Consider the following 19,814-nt stretch of genomic DNA (forward strand, 5'->3'; position numbering starts at 1 on the left):
TACTTACTCCAAAAGTAAATACCTGTCTTTATCAGTGTAACTGAGAAGTAGTTAACGCTTTGAAAACCTCAAACCATACCTTGTTCTGTCCGCGTAAACTCTGGAAATTTGGACAAATATAGTCATGAACGGCGCGAGCGAATATTTGCCAATCAATTGCTTTCGAATATTTATATATGTGATCAAATGATTTAATTTCTATTCCGTCAAGAATATTAAACGTTTTGTCCTAAAAACCGTACAAATCGAATGTAATGTATAAACGAAGCTAACAATGTCTGGGCATAATGGCCCTTTTTTAACCCATAAACATTCATACCAAGAAAACTATTTCGTTATTTTCATGAAAAACAACGTCACATTTTACAGTATGTTTTTACAAGAACGTTTTGGCGAGAAAACCGTAACACTCCTCTGTTGGCCTGTCTATTTGTGTGTATAAATGATAAGTGTGCCTGACTACAATGTTTATTTGCTGCTTTGGTGAGTTCATTGAAATAACAAGGGCGAATACTCTGTCTCACAACAAAGACTTTGTTGACTAATAACATGGCCGACGGTCTCGTTCCCGATCACTCGTTCGATACTGTTGCGGTGCATTTAGTTCAAAATCACGTTTTGGCTACGTTTGGTAGATGTTACGAAGCTGTTGCCTTAAACAATGTAGCAGAAAGACTCAAAACCAACACGCTTTAGTAAATCAACAAATAATATATCCCCATGAGCACAAAGTAAAATCCCAATAATCCTAAATGCTTTATTACTACAAGTCCAAACGTATAAGATAATCGAAATGAAGCCCAACGATCTTGAATATCCTGATACACCGCAAATATATAATTAAGAATATCTATGAATGAGTTCTCAATAATTCCAAAGTAGTGGTTTATTCCAAAACGACAAAGATTACCTTGTAATTCCAATGAATAATTAAAATGAATACTTCCTCTTAAATGATATCTTAACACAAATCTAAGTGATTCCACAGACTGATTATAAAGCAGGAATGAAGATTTGTTTACAAAGCGACTATTTATATACAAACAGTCACTTGACCTTGAAAGCAAAAGAATGTTTTGGAATATAACTAATTTATAATGGAAGAAAGTTCTAATTCATAGAAGGTGAGGCCTTAAACATAAATTTAGTAAACATTTTCTTTACCAGTAATAATCATGACAAACATCAGGTAGGCAAACACTATACCCTCAATCACATACAAAGGTAATGCAATCAGTATAAATTCAATACACAAACCATAGAAAGTATTCAATTTATTGTCATCGATTAGGTCATTCTTTCTCCATTCCTTTGCCCCTTCCCCTTCTTGAGTCATACCTGTGTATTTTTATTCATCTACGTTGTTGATAAAAACTATATGTCTGTGATCTAGGTCTACCCTGATTTAAATGCATGAATTTATCATTTCGGTCACGAAATTTCAATACGACCCCTGTAATAAAAGATGAGAAAGCTTCATATATTTTTTTAAAATTTATGTTATCGTTCCTGGAGGAGGGCTTTAAATTCTGAAAATGGTTTGTAGATAGAGAAGACCTGTCAAATATCCTATACATTGTCCACACAATCGTTTGGTAAATATATTCTTGTTTTCCTCTAGCATAAGAGAATACATGCTGTTTGTTTTTGTTGTTTGTTCTTTTTGTTTTATTGTTCATGCAAGATCGAATAGTTGATGTTTACCAAATGAACATCAATCGCTTATCAACTTCAAGGAAACTTTTAAACACGCACTCTATAGATCCGATGTTGCCGATTTTACTGTCAATGGTTAGGGTCATTGTCACGTTATTACCTTTGTCTTCAAACCATTCCATTCCATTGTTTTACCAACTAATTAACTCATGCAGTATTTTCCTCCATTTAGAGTTCTTGGTATAAATTCCATATTTTATATTTTATAATAGGCAAGACGACTCCAAGAACTGTTCCACGGTCGTTTCTCTGAAAAAGATGCGGTGAGATTATATCAGCATTGCAACAGAGATCTCCAGGACGCCATTGATCTTGTGTTTAAAAGTATGTATCCGTTGGTAGACTTCCTCATGGTCTTTTCCGGGAAAAAAAATGTAACCTTTCTTCCGAACTATTGACTGAGGAAAGAAGCAGAAACTTTATCACAGTTCTACTTTAACTCAGTTATGGAGATTTTTGTTTAAAATTCTGATAACGTTGCGATAAAGTCGTGTCCATGTTCACACAATTTAGAACGCTAGTACTTCCGTATTGAGCCCTTTCATGGTATGTAGCCACCTTAGAGTAAAAGACCTACTTAAATGATGACTGGTATTAGTAAAATGACGTATTTTACAGTTATGTTACAATGGATGGTGTACACGAGTTATTTGTCCACAACAAAAAAACAAGAAAATATTTGATAAAATAAAAAATCCTGGAGACTAGTTCTCTAACAGGTTGTTCTGTTTCGCCGCAGACAATATTAACGTTCCAATATCAGTTCAGTAAGAAAATTTCCTCTTTTGTAAAATGGGTTTCATTATAAAATAAATCTGGAAACCAAAAACCTGAAAAAATAAAAGTATCCAGATAAGGTAGTACATTTAAAAAACAAACATACTCTTTTATTACAAACTGGCATAACAACGTGATATATTGTGTGCATTTTGATTTATTTAGAAGGGAGTAATACGTTCATACTCGATGAGGGAAGAAAGTGTGAACAAATCGGCATTCATATATATGAGAGAGAGAGAGAAAGACAGAGTTAAGGCTCTGCGTATTTAAATATATAACGGAAAGAAGTGAGGCAAACAATTTAAATAAAATCAAGAAGTTATTATTCCATATATTAAAATAATTCAAAATAATTCAAAAGTCAATTACAGTATTGTGAATGAGATTCCAAATAATCTTAAATGTCCTGTCACAATTCCAAAACTAAAGAATGTTTCGAATAAATTCCGATAGTCTTCCGATAGTCTTGAATGTCCTGATATAACAGAACGATGCAATCCAGGATATATTTGAATGAGTTCACAAAAATCCAAACTTGTTGGTAAAAATACAAACGTTAATGGGCACTTTAGTAATTCCAATGAATATTTTTAAATAATTCCTTTCGACTTATATCTGACAGACTGATTTGAACCAAGAATAATTGATTTGTTTATAAAATTTCTAACTATACTTATTTTATATGACCTATATCGTAATAGAATACGAAGATTTCCAATGGAAAAACTTCGTCTAACTGTAAACAAGACTGACGTTAAACTTTTACTACGTAAACATTATGTTTCCAACTTAAAATCATGGACAAATCAAGTTAAATATACATAACTCTCTCTCTCTCTCTTTCTCATAATATTGTTGACCTTGACATTTTTGGGTCAGCTAGTGACAATGGACTTCACTTTTTTAATGTTATATCTGATAGGCTAATAATAATTTAAAATCCATGTCCTGATGTGGGTGCTTTACAGGCCGAATCTTGTGGTACATTAGGCATGATTAGACATTACAATGTAGTTCCAGACAAGTCACACACTTCCCTGCCAGTTTTATTTCATCAATTCCTCTCAGTCACGACACTATTTTCTTTGCATCAAACGCATGTTTTCATCTTAATTGTTTCAACTTAAGAAGCTTTCTCGGAGGGAAACTGAAAACAAACTTGACCAATATTGTCGAAGTGATGTAGGCTTAATTTGATATTAAACTATCTTGCGTGCATATTTTATAATCATCTTGCGTTTGCATCCCCCTTCCTGTTCGATTTTCTATGTAAGGATTGTTGATTTTATTTTGTATGGTTATTTTTTTGTTGTTGTTGTTTCTGTACGGACTTTGGACATTCTTCAATTGCACTGCAAAGTACTTTAATCAGATATCAGTATTATGTTTTCGTGCCCCGAGCCACAGAATCGTGATCATCAGTCACTCTGCACCACCTTCATTAGTATGGATTACCACATGTCGAACACGACTTCTAACAGTGACAATATGACTTCTAATGATTCTGTTTTTTATTGATCAATTTGCGAGGATCTATTTGCTAAAACATCATATCACCAAAACTTGCGCACGTGACTCTAATAAATTATTCCACCGGCTCACTAATGATCTCATAGAAGGAGTGACATCAGAGAACTTGACTGTTGACTGCTAAACGGAAGTGCTCTGTTTAGAATATGCATTCGTTTTCAAGTATGCATTAAACATACTTACAAGTGATGTAAAGTTTTCACCATGTTTCCATCTGTTACACATTCGTCTGTCTCTCCGCCCATCTGCAAACCTTTATTATGTTTTAGCATTCATTTTAAAGTAAACTATAAACACTGAAAATAATTCTGCATATATAGTATTTTATTTCAGTCATTTAAATTACTGCTATTTTTAAGAAGCAGAAAACGTTGTTTTTATTATTTGGATGTGAAATATTATGTTTTCAATTCTTTTATTGGGTGTTTCAATTCCATGAAATGGGGCAAAAACGTATAAGTAATACAAGAAATGCTGATTTTTTATGTGTCTTGATGCAAGGATTTATCTATAAATCCACAGACGAATTACATCCAGCTTGACGTTAGGTCTCGGTGAATATCAACCTTTTTGCTATTGATAAATAATTGTATCAACCACATCAAAAGTAAAAGTAAATGTATTATATCAACCAGCAGCAGGTAGGGTGAACAGGCCATTTTTGGAGGGTCCATTTGCGAAAATAAAACTTCCTACGAAAAATGAAAATACAAGGTCAATAACGCCAAACCGAAACCTCTAACCGACCGAGATGTTCTCTAATTGGGCTATTTCATTTTCTTACTTTATTTTAGACGTTTGAGTTTTCAAATTTTTATGCTTGTTCGTTTACCAGCCGGACACTCATTGTTTGTCGTCACCCTCCCTGTTGCTGTCTCTTAACCGAAAATTTTATTGAGACCTATGCGAAATCGTAACTGAGGATCATGTAAATGTATCGTGATACATCCGTGCCGGGTAGCCTGCACATTTAAAAAGAAGTTTTTGAACTTAATTATATCTACATCCCCTGAAAACCAAGTCTGATGAATATTTCGCAGAGTATGTGTGTCGACTCCATTAAACACGACTAAAATATTGCAGTTATCTCTGATCACTTTAGGTATTTGTGTATATCGCTGAGTAACATAAATCACGTCTGTGCTTTTGTGTCTGCCTCGAGAAAATATCCGAGCTGGCTTTGGTTGTTTGTCCAGCATCACCTCATCATATACTACGGGATTGTTAATAAATACATCGAAGTCATCTACAGATGGGGCTTCATCAATATCGGTAATAAAATCAATGATATTATTACCATCTTCATCCAATAATTTTCATTATAAATCCTTGAGCACATCGTAGCATCTCTGATCATCTACAGATGGTGCCACTAAATATAACTTATCCCACTGGAGTCATCTTATTATTAGATTAAGCAACAGTTGCGTCTTACCAGACCCAGATGGACCTATGATAATTGCTCTGATAGAATTTGGTAGCGCTTGATGTTGCTCGACTGGCTCTTGCTTTGGTGTCGCTGAGAAATCAATGATATTCATTTTGTACAAATATAATAAATAGTATGGATCTATATTGTTTTCGCTCTAGAGCACCCACCCCCACAAGTGGATTGACAACAATAATAACAAAAAATAAAAAGAGTGCGAATACAGGCAAGTGTATGAAATGTGGTACACGCGGATACAGATTTATCTCCGGACACAAAGTGTCTGGTGGTTATATCGCTGCTTCACTGGAAAAATTAACAGGGGCTCCATGGGCCACATACCCAGGAGAAAAACATCTTCAAGGATCTGATAATTGTGGTCCTGGAACCCGACTTGATAACCGACCTGACGAACGAGACCAACCAAGACCCGGAGAGTATCCAATAAATGCGATTGACCAAGCGTGCCACGTTCATGATGTAGCGTTATAAAAAAGGATTAACAAGAATGAATATGTGAAGTTGATTCACTCGTTAAATTCCATTTTTAAAAAAATCTCTCAGAGAAAAAATTGATAGTTTCCTAGTACATTCTTCGATGAAAGGTAAACTAGTGCTAGGGGCCTGTAATTAGTAGGCCGATACTTATTATTATAATGGAATCGATTTAGTATAGCCCACGAGGATATTGGAGGGGTAGAGCAGCGATTAGTAAACTTGCTGATGCAGCAAATGTCATACGATATGTTGCTCCAAATCGGTTAGCACGACAGGCACTATGGCAAATTTAACTACCACACCTAAAACATTTCAGTACGCACATTTTGATGTCAGCACTCTCAATGAAAGTTCATCAAGCAGATATTTTGTTTTTACCACACGATACTATTAAAATTGATAGACATCAATCACGCACATAAAACACGCGTTGACTGTCGTTGACGTTGCAAATAGGTACAAAGAAGCTGAACCACCATCAACTAAAACAGCAACTGAAGTTGCGTCTGCGTTTGAACGAATTTATCAACGTGGTGGTCAACGTATGGCCACAGTAGCCACATGTTGATTCTGGCAAGGAATTTATTCGTGCAGTATCATCTATGATGAAAAAACATAACGTCAAAATCAGACGAGGACATACTGCAATTCATCGCGATCATGAAATTGTTGAACGATTTAATCGAACACTTGCCGAGCGATTTTTGGGATAGCGGTATGCGAAGGAAATAATTCAGAGAGACAAGAGATCTCGTGAATGGGTTGCAAGACTACTAAGTGTAATAGCTGCGTTAAATAATGAAATTACTCGTGCAATTTCTATGAAACCTACCAATGCAATCAAAAAAAACATATACCAATACAACGACATGACTCCTTTTCAAAACAACCAGTACTAGGTAATTAAACTGTAAGATATTTATATGAACCTGGTGAACTTGAATGGGGTAAACAAAGAGCAACTGATCTTATTGGAGTGTAACCACACAGAACATTTCCAGTGTGGTAAGATCCACGGGTAGACCTGCAATCTACAGACTAGATTCAACTGCTTCTCAATGTGGATTTGTACGTTAAGAATTACAAGTAATTCCTGGGGATGCACAATTACCACCGCATTTCACTGTTGTGAACTGGCACCTCGACGTCGATTACATTCAAGACAGGTCAGGATCACATCTTCGCGTGTGTGACCAAGACTGCTATTAACTCTATCAAAGGTAGACTGTCTTGAATTATTATTTAAATATTGCCACAATATTGCTGTGTTACAGCTCGCACAATGATTATTCTGTCGGTTTTTCAGAATCGTGATAAATTCAGCATCGAGATAAAAGTCCTGCTTATTTTTATTGCCACATTGTTTATAACTATCTAATTTTTTCTTATTACATCGCAGCCATTGCGAGCAGTTTGATGATTTTCTTCTTTGAAGTTTATGATAAGCCTCCGCAGCTGAGACATTCTTCTGACTCGAGACATTGCGAGATAAACTAAATTTGACCATTCAAAACGATCATCAACATTCAAAATATTACTATCAGAAATAGTTAATCCTTGTTACGAATCAATCGTTATAGCATATCCTATCGTCCATAGAGTTTTGTCCTTCGTTAGCGCGCTCTCAACAACACTCACAGGTACTAAATCAATATCATTTAACACACGAATTTGTTTATTACCGCAACTTGTGATTTAAACCTCGACATTTTGTAACTTTATGTAACAGAAATAATTGTTGCTGTAGTGTATCACGAACTATCTTTCTACTTGCAAATATCAAATCATCTGGTCTCCACATATTCCTGCAACATTCATAGGAGTTTCTGAAATCATCTCACGCATTATTTCACACTGAATTTTATCTGGTTGGAGTCTGGTTAATTTTTTAAGCTCTCTTAATTCTGGATCAAGCGCTCTATGATCATCAGTTATCTCCTCATAATAATCTACGAACTTTTTCAGCCATTCGTTTGAAAACAAACCATCCAAAGGCGATGGCTGACCTAATCCCCACACATGATAATAGCTTTTATATCGATACCAGATTAAAATATTTGTAATGTCTCCAGCGGCACTGTGCATATTTCGTCGCAGATAATAATCTTTGGAATATATTTCTCACCCATTCGTTCAGGAGTCCACGTATCTCCTTTCCATTGGAAGAATCTATGATAAGTATGAGATTAAACTCCTCATTCATTCCTTTTTCTGGCGAGTTTATGTGTGGGTATTAACACAACCATATCAAAATTTCGAAACAATTCAATCGCACGTGTTGTTTTACCAGAACCCCGGGTCCCTTGAGATAAACAGTTTTATGTCTCGATACAGAACCATATACCGATGGTGCTGATGACAATTCTGACATGTTTATTTTCATGATATGTTTCCTTGATTTCAACATCGGCAGATTCAGAATAATTAAGTATATTTCTCGTTTTATTCTCAATTCACCCTATGATGCATCAGCGCCTATATGTAATTGTTCTATCAATCCTGTATTTTTTATTGGTATAAAATTAATCTGTGGCGACTTTAACCGCTGTATCAGGAAATCTGTTTATCATCGATAATAAACTTAGCGAAACGTACTGTGTCTTAAATGAGTGCTTCATCTCCAAAATAGTGACATTCCAACCATGGGTATGTAAGAAATGTATGTTGTTGATTGTTTGTTTTTAAATTAGGAAATAAACTTATGTTCGATTATTTTTTCTTTTTTTTTCATCAAGTGGAGCCTCATAAAATAAGGACTCTCCTTGGGGAGGGAGAGGTGAGTAAAGAAAAGTACCCAAACTTACAAACATTAATTCATTAGTGAATTCATTTGTTCATTATTTACATTCAGTCAACCCACCCATCCGTCAACGATACATAATTTAATAAATTCCACTATTTGCTTCCACTAAAATTTTGCAATGTGAAAAGTCAACAGTTAAAATTAACTTCATGTTACTTTTCTTTTCTCGAGTATTTATATGCATCGTTATATTTCTACAGTGGCTAATTAAATCTACTAAAATACAATCAATCACAGTTGCACAACATAGATTAAACGTTAGTCATATAGACATTCACTACACTATCTTATAGTGATGTATATTTGTAACCTGCTAAGGAATGTTGATTCTTGTATTTAGCAAGTGTTGTGTCTACAGTGATGCATTGCAACCTGTCTTGCGTGGTTTCATGATATTTCCGCTTAAGAATTTGGCGGATGTTCCAGTAATCCTAGCTAGAGTCTAAATAAGACTACGTCTGCACCATTTTACAGCGGCGAATAGTGGCTGCCCGTAGCGGCAGGAACATCAGTGAGGTCCTGAGGAATACAATTCCAGACGAAGTGAGACAATTTGGCTGTGAACAATGTCACCGCATGTGGTGGCGAAAAGTTCCTTCACAAAAAACGGTACGTTTGTAATATTAATATAATTTTCTTAATATTGCTGCAGAGTTCCATCGATATTTCTGTCACAGCATATGCTTTCTTTACGTGGTTGTTACTGCTAAATAAATGTCAACCCCAAGACGAATCTCTCTTACAGATGTTATCTGCATTGAAGTGTTTTTGTCCCTTCATCATTTTGAAGGGAGAATTGTCTGATTTTTCAAATTTGCCACTTGCTTAATTATGCCTCCATTATTTTCTTCATCATATTCAACTGACTTTGTTCCTCTAACACTTTTTCAGGAATTTTATTTTAATTAGCCGAGACATAAACAGGGTATTTGTTTAGAGATCCAAGTCCCCTGAATCTGCTAATTTGTGATTCTGACATACAATGATCATGCCATGTGTACTTGAAACGCTTTTGAGCAAGAAAGCTTGATCTATGCTCAAAACTACAACTGTAACAATATAACCGGGTGGAATTTCGGATTCAGAACAGAAAACTTTTGATGGTGATACAAATACAATGTTTAATGATAAATGAGAAAAGAATTATGTTTAATACGAGTGTATAATGTCTAAATATTGTATCAGTTAACATAATCCGCACGAACTAAATGAAAATACAAATAAATGACTTTACACAGTACAAGCACAAAAGCACAAGGGTGAATGATTCACAGTGATTTCACAACGAAAGAAACCGCTCCGGTGGCCAAGTGGTTCGAGCGTCCGCCTCGGATACGGGAGGTCTTGGGTTTGATCCCCGGCTGAGTCATACCAAAGACTTACAAAAATGGTACTAACAGCTGCCTCGCTTGGCGTTCAGCATTAAGAGGTTAGTGTTAGGACTGGTCGGCCCGGTATCAGGATAATGTGACTGGGTGGGACATCATGCTACATGTCTGCGGCATGATGCCCCAGTGCTAGACATCATTATAAACTGCCACACTGCAGATATCGTAGCGATATGACTGAAAAATTGTTAAAGCTACGTTAAAAATCCAAATGACACAGACACACACACACAACGAAAGAATGATGTTTTACTAAATAGTAAAAACTGGTATTTTGCTCGTATAGCAAAAATGTTTGCACTCAAATAGTGAAAATGATGAAAACAAAGGGACAGAATATATTTATAATCCCAAAAACACACTGGGTATTGCAAACCCCAAAGATTAGCCCACGGCTAAAATATTACATGCATGGAGTTATACACTCCGTCACCAGCACACGTGTCTACCAGTCACACTAGTCAATCAAGCAGTCAGTGTTCCAAGTTGGTCAATCAAGCAATCAGCGCCCACCAATCTCTGTCTGCAACGCCCGATCACCTGCTACTCCACCAGCAACAGTTGACTCAGCTCTACGGCTGCTATGGTTCAGCTTCACAGCTGCTACGGTCAATTTCTATTGCGTGCTCTACAGCTTGTACCACGACGACTCCGATCACTCTGGTCAGCTGAAATACATCTAACACTGTGTACTATGCATGACACGGGCATATACGATAAAACGTAATGACGCTATATACGGTAAGCTACACAGATTACATTATCGGCACAATAATTACAAAATAACGTACAAGTTCAGAAGTGAACCCAACCGTGCCCGACAAGAAACCTACAGTACTAAACGTTTCTAAAAAAAAAATGCAACTTTATAATATTTGAATGATACTACGCAAGCCGAAGCTACATACAAAATATACAAAAATAAACGGTGGTGGTACAATAGTTATAACTTATACACAATAAATTAATAGCTCATACCTCTACAGTTAAGACGTGTAGGTCCTTAAAAGTATTGGTGTGGTCCTCTCGAATTTACATCATAGAGGAGACCCCCTAGTGTCTAAAATAAAGGGTTTTTATGTGTTTTGTGTAGTTTCGCCACATATGTCTTTTATTATATAATTATTTTTATAAATTTATATTTTATTAAATTTCGTGCCTGGGCTTATACACCTCCCTAACTAGTGTATAGCTACTCTTGACCTTGGCTGGTCTTAGAATTTTTACATAAGTGATCCGTGCCAGGGATCAATATTGTCCGGTGATTGCTATGTGATTTGTGCTATAATGTTATGTATGTCATCCTTTGTATTTCTGTTCGGACTGGCTTTTAAAGATCAAATTTATTTTGAGTTATTTAGTTATGTTAAATTTAACTTTTTGGAAGCAGTTTAGTGCAAGTACAGGAATATTAAGTATAGGTATTTGTTTTGTATAGAGAGAAGTAAATAAATATTTAACTGAGTTAATGTTATGGTCACCTGGGATTGCAAAGCGCATGCGTTAAGCTTAGAGTTGATTAGTTAATGCACGTGCATCACTTGCTTCCTGCATGAACTAGTAGCTGGTTATGCTAGCACATGTGCTGCAAGTTTGATGTCCATTAATAATTCAAAAAGTTTCAAATTATAGCATTGGTAATGATATATAAATATTAATTCAAGAAGTTCAAATTATAGCATTGATAATAAATGGTTAAATATATTCAAGAAGTTCAAGTTATACCATTCCGCGACAGTGTTTCATTTTGAAAGCATTTCTTAAGTACAAATAAGTAAATAAGTAAAGAATGTTTGTAGTGTATAAGTTTGTTTGTTGTTTGTATGTTTGTGGTGAGTATAAAATTATTGAAAATTCTGGCAAATTGCCTCTTTGTGGTGTAGTCCATTTGTTAAATTCAAGTTACAAGTTATGGCAATTTGGTAGCAGATCTTTTCTGTTGAGAACATTTAAGAAACTTTGAGCAGCGGGGGGGTGGGGGGGGGCGAACAGACCCAGCTCAGTTTCCGTACAAAAAGCTCTACAGAAAACTTTGTTCTACCAAGGGCTGATTTACCAAAATAAAGGTTTCTACAATGATTAAAAAACGTCAAAAAATCTGGAAACGATTATAGGTATTGCCACCCCCCACCCCCGCTGCTATGGTAATACTATTTTTTCTATCCCAATATTTTATAATTTCATAATAATAAAAAATGTATCATTATTGAATTAAAATTATTAATATATCAATATTAATGGATGTTGAGAATCATATACTACTAAATTAGCACGAAAACGATTAGAAGCAATAAATGATTATATTCCATTAAGAAATTCTGTTAGAGAAAAAATAAAATCAAAAGGTATATCACAGGAAGATTTCGCGCATTCATCTGAGTTATTATTTAAACCAGTAACTGAAACAACTAAACAAGTTATATTAGGAGATATTGAAGATCCCGAAGAAAGAAAGCAAGATATTCTTCCTGTGTTAAAAAAAACTGCATTAAGAACTAAAAAAAATAAAAGGACTTTTACGAGATCTTCCACTTGATATAGCTGTTGCTCAAAATGTTCTTGGCGGCTATCAACAACCTGGACTTCCACCTGGACCTCTGCCTCAACCTCTCCGTAGACTTTTTCCATATCAAACTGAAGCTGAAACTCAAACTGCACGTAAAAAAGCTAAACCTAAAGCTGATTATGGCAATTATTTTACCGCCTATGGTATAAATATTAAAACGTCTTACCCACGTAATAATCGTGAAGACTTGGGTAAATTTGGTGCTTTTGCTCGTTCAAGTTATTTAAATAAAAATAATTACTGAATAGCTGATGCTAAAGTTAATGATATTCATCAATGGGCTAGTTGGATCTTTAAATCTAGGTTTAATCTTAATCGAATAGATAAAAGAAATGAAAATTATCAAGCTTTTATGAATGGATTTGAAGAACAAAGAAGAAATGAACAAGCTGCTCGAGAAGAAGAAAAAAGAATGGATGCTGAAAAAAAGGAAACAAAAAGGACAGAAAGGGAAAAAGAAAAAGAAAGAAAAAAGATAGAAAAGGAAGAAGAAAAAGAAGAAAAAATGGGAAAAGAAAGAAAAAAGATGGAAAAACAAGAAGAAACAAACAAAAAAAAAGGTAAACCAAAAAGAAACCAGAAAAGCCTGATGGAATAAATTGATAAAGCAGAACTTGATCAAACAATAAAAGAGTATGATGATCTACCAGCTGGACGAGTAGAATATTTTAAAACACATACAGACGAACCCGTTAGATTTTCGCCTAAAACATCTCCACAAAATTTGGAAGTAGATCGATATAAATCACCGCCGTCTCCAGTTGATATGTTTAAAACAAGTGCTATTAATGATTTTAAAAACGAAAAAAAGCAATTGTAATTGCTGCACATAATTATAAAGATAAAGATATTTATCTAAAACCAGAATTTGCTGACTTAATAGATGAAAAAAGATGGATTTCATCAATATATTTTGCTTCTAAATCAAAAAGTGTTGATTTAGATGATCCGGGTTTTAAAAAATTTATAGGTGAAGTATACGTAGCAAGAGCAAAACGACCTAAAATACCTCGAAAACCATCTGATCGAATGCCGTCATTTTCTGAATTAGTAAATAGTGAACCTAGATGAAGTCTACCATTACCAGAATCGTCACCAGGAGTTTTAATACCAAAACCTATTAGATCAGAACAGGGCGAAAGATCTAGGCAGGTTTTACCGCCTTTTACTGATGTTTCGTCACCAGAATATCCAGTTTTTTCATCACCAGAATCAGAAAAACATCCTGGTGCTACTGGTAGTGGCTTTGGAAATAATTATATCTGTCCTGACAGCGTTGTCAACGATGTATCGCGGCTAGAGGTTCTTAATGGGGGAAAACGAGCTGGAAATAACTCATCGGAAATAATTAATGATGCAACCGATATTTGTCGAAGATTATTTTACGGCGGTATCATGAATATCAGCGTGTACCGTGATTTTATCGATGAAATCATTGACGATTACGACGATTAGTTGTTGAATAAATACATAATTAAATAAAATGATTACACACGAAAATCACCGCAGACCTATGCAAGTTCGTGTGATAAATTCACGGTTGCCAATGTATAAAGTCATTTACGGAAACGGATTGGGTGATACTATTAGCGGTTTTGTTACTCAAATAGCCCCTAAGGCCGAACCTATCGCGAGACAGTTATCAATGAAAGCAATGGACTTTATTCGTGATAAAGCCACCGCCGCTATTGGTACCGCCGCCAGTAAAGCATTTAGCGCCGTCAAAGATAGACTATTAAATTTAGTACGCCGAAAAAACCTATAAGAAATGCTGATATTGCTTCGATTAAATTACCTAGTACCACTGTGATGCCTAACGATGTCAGCAAGGTAATAAATGATGCAGCAAATCAAAAATTATCAAATTTAATAAGAGAATCTGAACGAACAAATACAAGTATAATATCAGGAAATGATCTTCGTTTTAGAAGATAACAAATTTAAATATGTTCAAGCGAGAGTCATATCCAGCTTTTGACATGGATGCAGCAGTAAGCAAAGATGAATCAAAAAAAGATTATCAACATTATTCATATGATACAATTAGCCCGGATAAGGATGGACGAATTGAACTACGAGTTCAAGATACAAGTAGGTATTTTTACCATGTGAGGCATTTATTGAAGTTACAGGTGAAATTGTAACAACTGCTTTTGCTGCTGGAGTACCTGTACGACATGGAGCAATTGACGTAGTTGGTTTTGTTAATAATGGTATCATAGCGTTATTTAAAAGTGCTATATATATGATTGATGGAAAAGAAATTGAGGCTATTCATAACGATGTTGATGTTGCTACGACAATTATAGGCTTAACAAGCTATTCAGACGATTTTACCAGATCAGCTGGTCCGAGTATGATGTTTTACAAAGATAACACCGACAATTCTGATTCTATACAAAATGAATATGTTTTAATGACTCATGCATCATCGGTAGTTGGTGCCGCAGGTAGACCAGCTGCTGATTTTTATTGGCGCGAAGACCAAATACTAATTATAATTTGGGATATGCTACGCGTAACAAAATGTTAAACGACGATAAAAGATTTTCATGTGTAATTCCATTATCTCATATTTTTGGATTTTGCAGAAATGTGAGAAAGGTTATTTTTGGAGCTAAACACACAATTGTTCTTCATCGAAAAGGCACCAATGATGCCATCTGGAGAGCTGGTGGTGTTGCTGCTGGTAGAGTAATATTATCTAAACTCGCATTATGGATGCCGGTAATGACTCCATCAATAGAAGAAGAGAAAAAAATACTTTCTTTTATGAATCAAGGTGGTAAATCAGTATTATCGTGGTTAACAACAATTGCTGATCATGCCATCAGTATGGTAAACGGAGATTTTACTTGGCAGATATCATCACATCAAGGTGTTTCTGCACCCAGACATATCTTCATTGCTCTTCAGTATACAGATCGATTAGATGATCAAACGCGAAGTCATATGATATTTGATAAACTTGGAGTTTCTGAAGTATCATTACGAATAAATGGGCATCAGGAACCATCTGAGGAAATATCAATAAATTATGCTGATAATTCAGTAGCGCGTGTATATCATCGTTTGTTAAGTTATATGGGACGAGATCAAAATGTTGATACTGGTTTACAGATATCACAGTTAGATTTTACATCATTATATCCGATCTATTATTTTTCACTAGAACATTTTGATTTAACAAAACAGTCCGTCATTGATATACATTTTAAATGCAAACTAAATAAAGGCGCCGCTCATGCAGCTGCTGAATTTAGAGCGGTTGCTGTTATAATGAGTGATAAAACTATGCTTCTTGAAGGTACTGGCGGCCGAATGAGAATTATTGATGCTCCCGTAGAAAACATGTAATCTAAATTTAGATCAATCGCGTTATTATAAATAATGCCATATGAACATGTTAGTGTGACCCTAACTCCGGGTCAGATGAAAAAACTTCAATCAAATACTGCAAAAATTTGTTTTGTAAAATTAACATTAAAAAGTAATCAGATTCAAGGTGGACCAAATAAACTATCGATAGCTAAAACCCAACATAAACATTTTAGCAAAGCTAAATCAGCTAATGTTGGAGTCCAAATTGATTTATATCCGAGTGCCGTCAAAGATATGACAAAATCAGGTGGTTTCTTTCCGTTGCTGGCGGCGTTACGAGCGTTATTAGCGGCAGCTGCTCCTGTCGCGGCAAAAGCGGAGGCGTTAGGTGCTATTCGAACAGCATCAGGAATGGCAGCAAAAAAGATGTTAGGAGGAAAGTACGGCAAAAAAAGGACGCGGTCTGAGACTGCCAGGAACACCACAATGGTACAGAAAAGGCCTTCGTCTGCCAGGAACACCGCCATGGTACGGAAAAATTTAATAACACAAACTATTTCACCGATGTCAAATTTTTATTTAATCGATGCCGCTAAAAAACTAAAAATAAAGTTCTTTCGAGGAGTATTTATGCGAGATCAATTCCCGGCACATCCAATTCAATATGAAACAGGAATTATAAATCTCGATGATAGCGTCGGACCGGGCACTCATTGGGTAGCTTACGCGATTAATCCACGTGAAATTATTTACGCTGACTCGTACGGGTTAGCTCCACCGCGTGAGTTTCTAAATTATGTAACACAATTAAATATTCCAACGTGGTATTCTACGTTACCGACGCAGACGCTAACTGATCCTCCTATATGTGGCCGTGAAGCAATTAATGTCCTTGCAGCGATATCTAAGTCGGATAAACCATATCATAAAGCCGTTCACGAGTATACTTCTGATAAATTAAATCAATCAATATTGTAATGGTTGACATTTACGGAAGAACGTTGTTATCGCGGATGTTAAAAAAATCTCCCGTTGATGTGGATTTATCAAAATACGCAACAAAAGACGACGTTAATAATCTTTTAGCGATATCAGGAATAGATCCTGACGAGGTTGTTATTTTTCAAGATCAACACGGAAAACTAAAAACAAGTAATGTCAAATTAGCCGATATAATACGACGAACTGAATGTAACGCTCACGTGGGTGATTTTTCTACCCTTCAAGAGTCCATTAAAAAAGCTGATAATAGCACCGCAAGAATTTTCGGAGAAAATAGTAAAATTCGCGATAATATCACTGAAAAAATAAATGAAATTAACAAACAACTAACTGAAATTAAAACCACCGTTGATCTATTTGAAGGAACCAGATTAATACTTCCTGAAATTATAGCAAAAACTAGCTTTATTAAGATTCCACCGGCGATAACGTCATGGCAGGTCAACAATTTAATATTTCCAACGTCAACGGGATCATCAACATGGACGCCAGAAAATAACACTTTAAAATTTACCGCAACAGTTACTGGCGTGTACCGGTTATACATATTTTCCAAAATAAGATTTAGAACAATAACTAGAGAATATCAACGTCAAGTTTGAAAACTATCTTTCAATTTGCTTGATTTGTTTACTGTGTAAAACCGGCTTGGTGTATAATTTTAAAAGTTCTACTGAGTGCGGCCACCACCATCACCAATTAAAATAGAATAAAGGAACAGGAAAACAAGAGCAAAGAAATAATACCAAGAAGAGGAAACGATTAGCAAACCACCAAGCCGTGAACAAAGGAATTGAACAGAACAAAGGAACTATCAAACAAAGGAACGATATTAACACGTAACAGAAAACAAAGGAGAGACTTCTAGCGGAGGAGCAGACTGGGTTAGGACAAAAACAAAAGATACGTCATCATTCAATGCTATACGCAATTTAAGTAGAAGAATGCAAACTAGGTCCAAAGAAATAGCTCTATTCAATCCAAACAAGCAAACACACAAACCACCAAACAACCCTATCAATAAATCAGTAAAAATATTGGATGTATCACAACTCCAAACAGCACCAACAAAGCATGTAAAACAAGCAAGATTAACGCAAGTAGTACCAACCACAGCAAACTCGAATTCAACCAACATCACACTGGGACCCCAAATTCTGGCCTCAAACACAGACCAAACAAACCACAAACCAGCAGACATAATTAACACACACCCACCCCACCAACAGAAACTACTAGAAATACAAAACTACACTCCAGGGAACAATATAAATACAATGCCAATGCTATCGCCAATCCTCTTCAAGGAAGCGGAAAAACCAAAGACAAATGAAGATATAGACACCACTATTCCAAACCTAACAAATGAATTTGACAGTAACCTGCATACCTTAAACTCCCCACAATTAGACCACATAACCATAACCAGCACCCCAAAATTCATCAAAAATGAAATAACCAATTCTAGAAGCATGCAAACAAACCAACAGCAGCAAATCAAGCAAACAACAATAAATCAAAACATTAGGAAAGAAACTAGACACTCAAACCAAACTCCTGGACCATCTGGGATAATAACAGCAAGGGAACCACCAACCTATGGGAACAAATCCAATGAATTAGACACTACAAAACAACCCAGCAGCATCACTAATATGGCAACCCAAAGACCCCAAACAACCCAAAACACATACCTAGGTAATGGCAAGGGCCCGCTAAAACCCAAAAACAACCCAAAAAAGCCCACAAGGTTAACTCAAAACAGGAAATAAAACAACAACATAACCCCCAAAACAAAATGTATAGTTATCATTCTATCGAACACACCATATACATAAGCAGCAGGTGCAACATAATTACTAGTCTAAGTACCAATAGTATTATGACAGCACTGGCCAAAATTCACACTGGACAATTCAAACTGATAAGACCAATGCGAAACTACCTCATTGTCCAATGCAGCACAATTCAACAGGTGGAAAAATTCATCCAAATTGGAACTATAGGCCCAATAAAGATCAAAGTAGAGAGACACCATAGCACTCAGAGGAAACCACGAGTCACTTCGAACTCCAAACACAGTGAAACCACAACTAATCTGGCTGAATCCACTAAAACCACTATCTTTAAAAAAGTAATAGCACTAAACGGATACAACAAGGACATAAGCAATGAACTCCTACTTCATAAACTCACAGCTAATGGAACACAGACCACCAAAGTATATCGTCTTAAAAATCACAAGGGACAAGGAACAAACAAAGCAGTTATAGAGGCTACCGAGCCAATACCCTCAATAATAAAACTAGGACAGTCAGGAGTGTACCATTAGCTGGAAAACTACATAAATAGGCCAAGATTTTGTACCAAATGCCTGCACTGGGGACACTATGCCCTCAGATGTAGATTCAAACCAAGATGTAAGTACTGCGGAGGTCAACACAAAGGAGAATGCCACACAATTAAACAAAAATGTACTAACTGTAAAGAAAACCATTATCCTAGATCGGCAGAATGCAGATTTGAAATAAAAGAGAAACAAATAGTGGACTTAATGAACGAAAAACGCCTCACCTACTATTCTGCCAAAAACATTATCTGTAAAAACAACCCCAACACACCAAAATCTACCTCTGAAACAATCAATGAGCACCAAAACTCTCCACGCAGAATCAGAAGGGAAAACATTGCACCACAAAACATACCCTCGAATCAGGAAACAAAAGAACCAAAAACTACAACCCACATTGTAACAAACCATGACCACCCTGATAACACTCC

This window comes from Sinohyriopsis cumingii, chromosome 4 (genome assembly GCF_028554795.1).
Source record: "Sinohyriopsis cumingii isolate HCF-2022 chromosome 4, ASM2855479v2, whole genome shotgun sequence".
Classification (NCBI taxonomy): Eukaryota; Metazoa; Mollusca; class Bivalvia; order Unionida; family Unionidae; genus Sinohyriopsis; species Sinohyriopsis cumingii.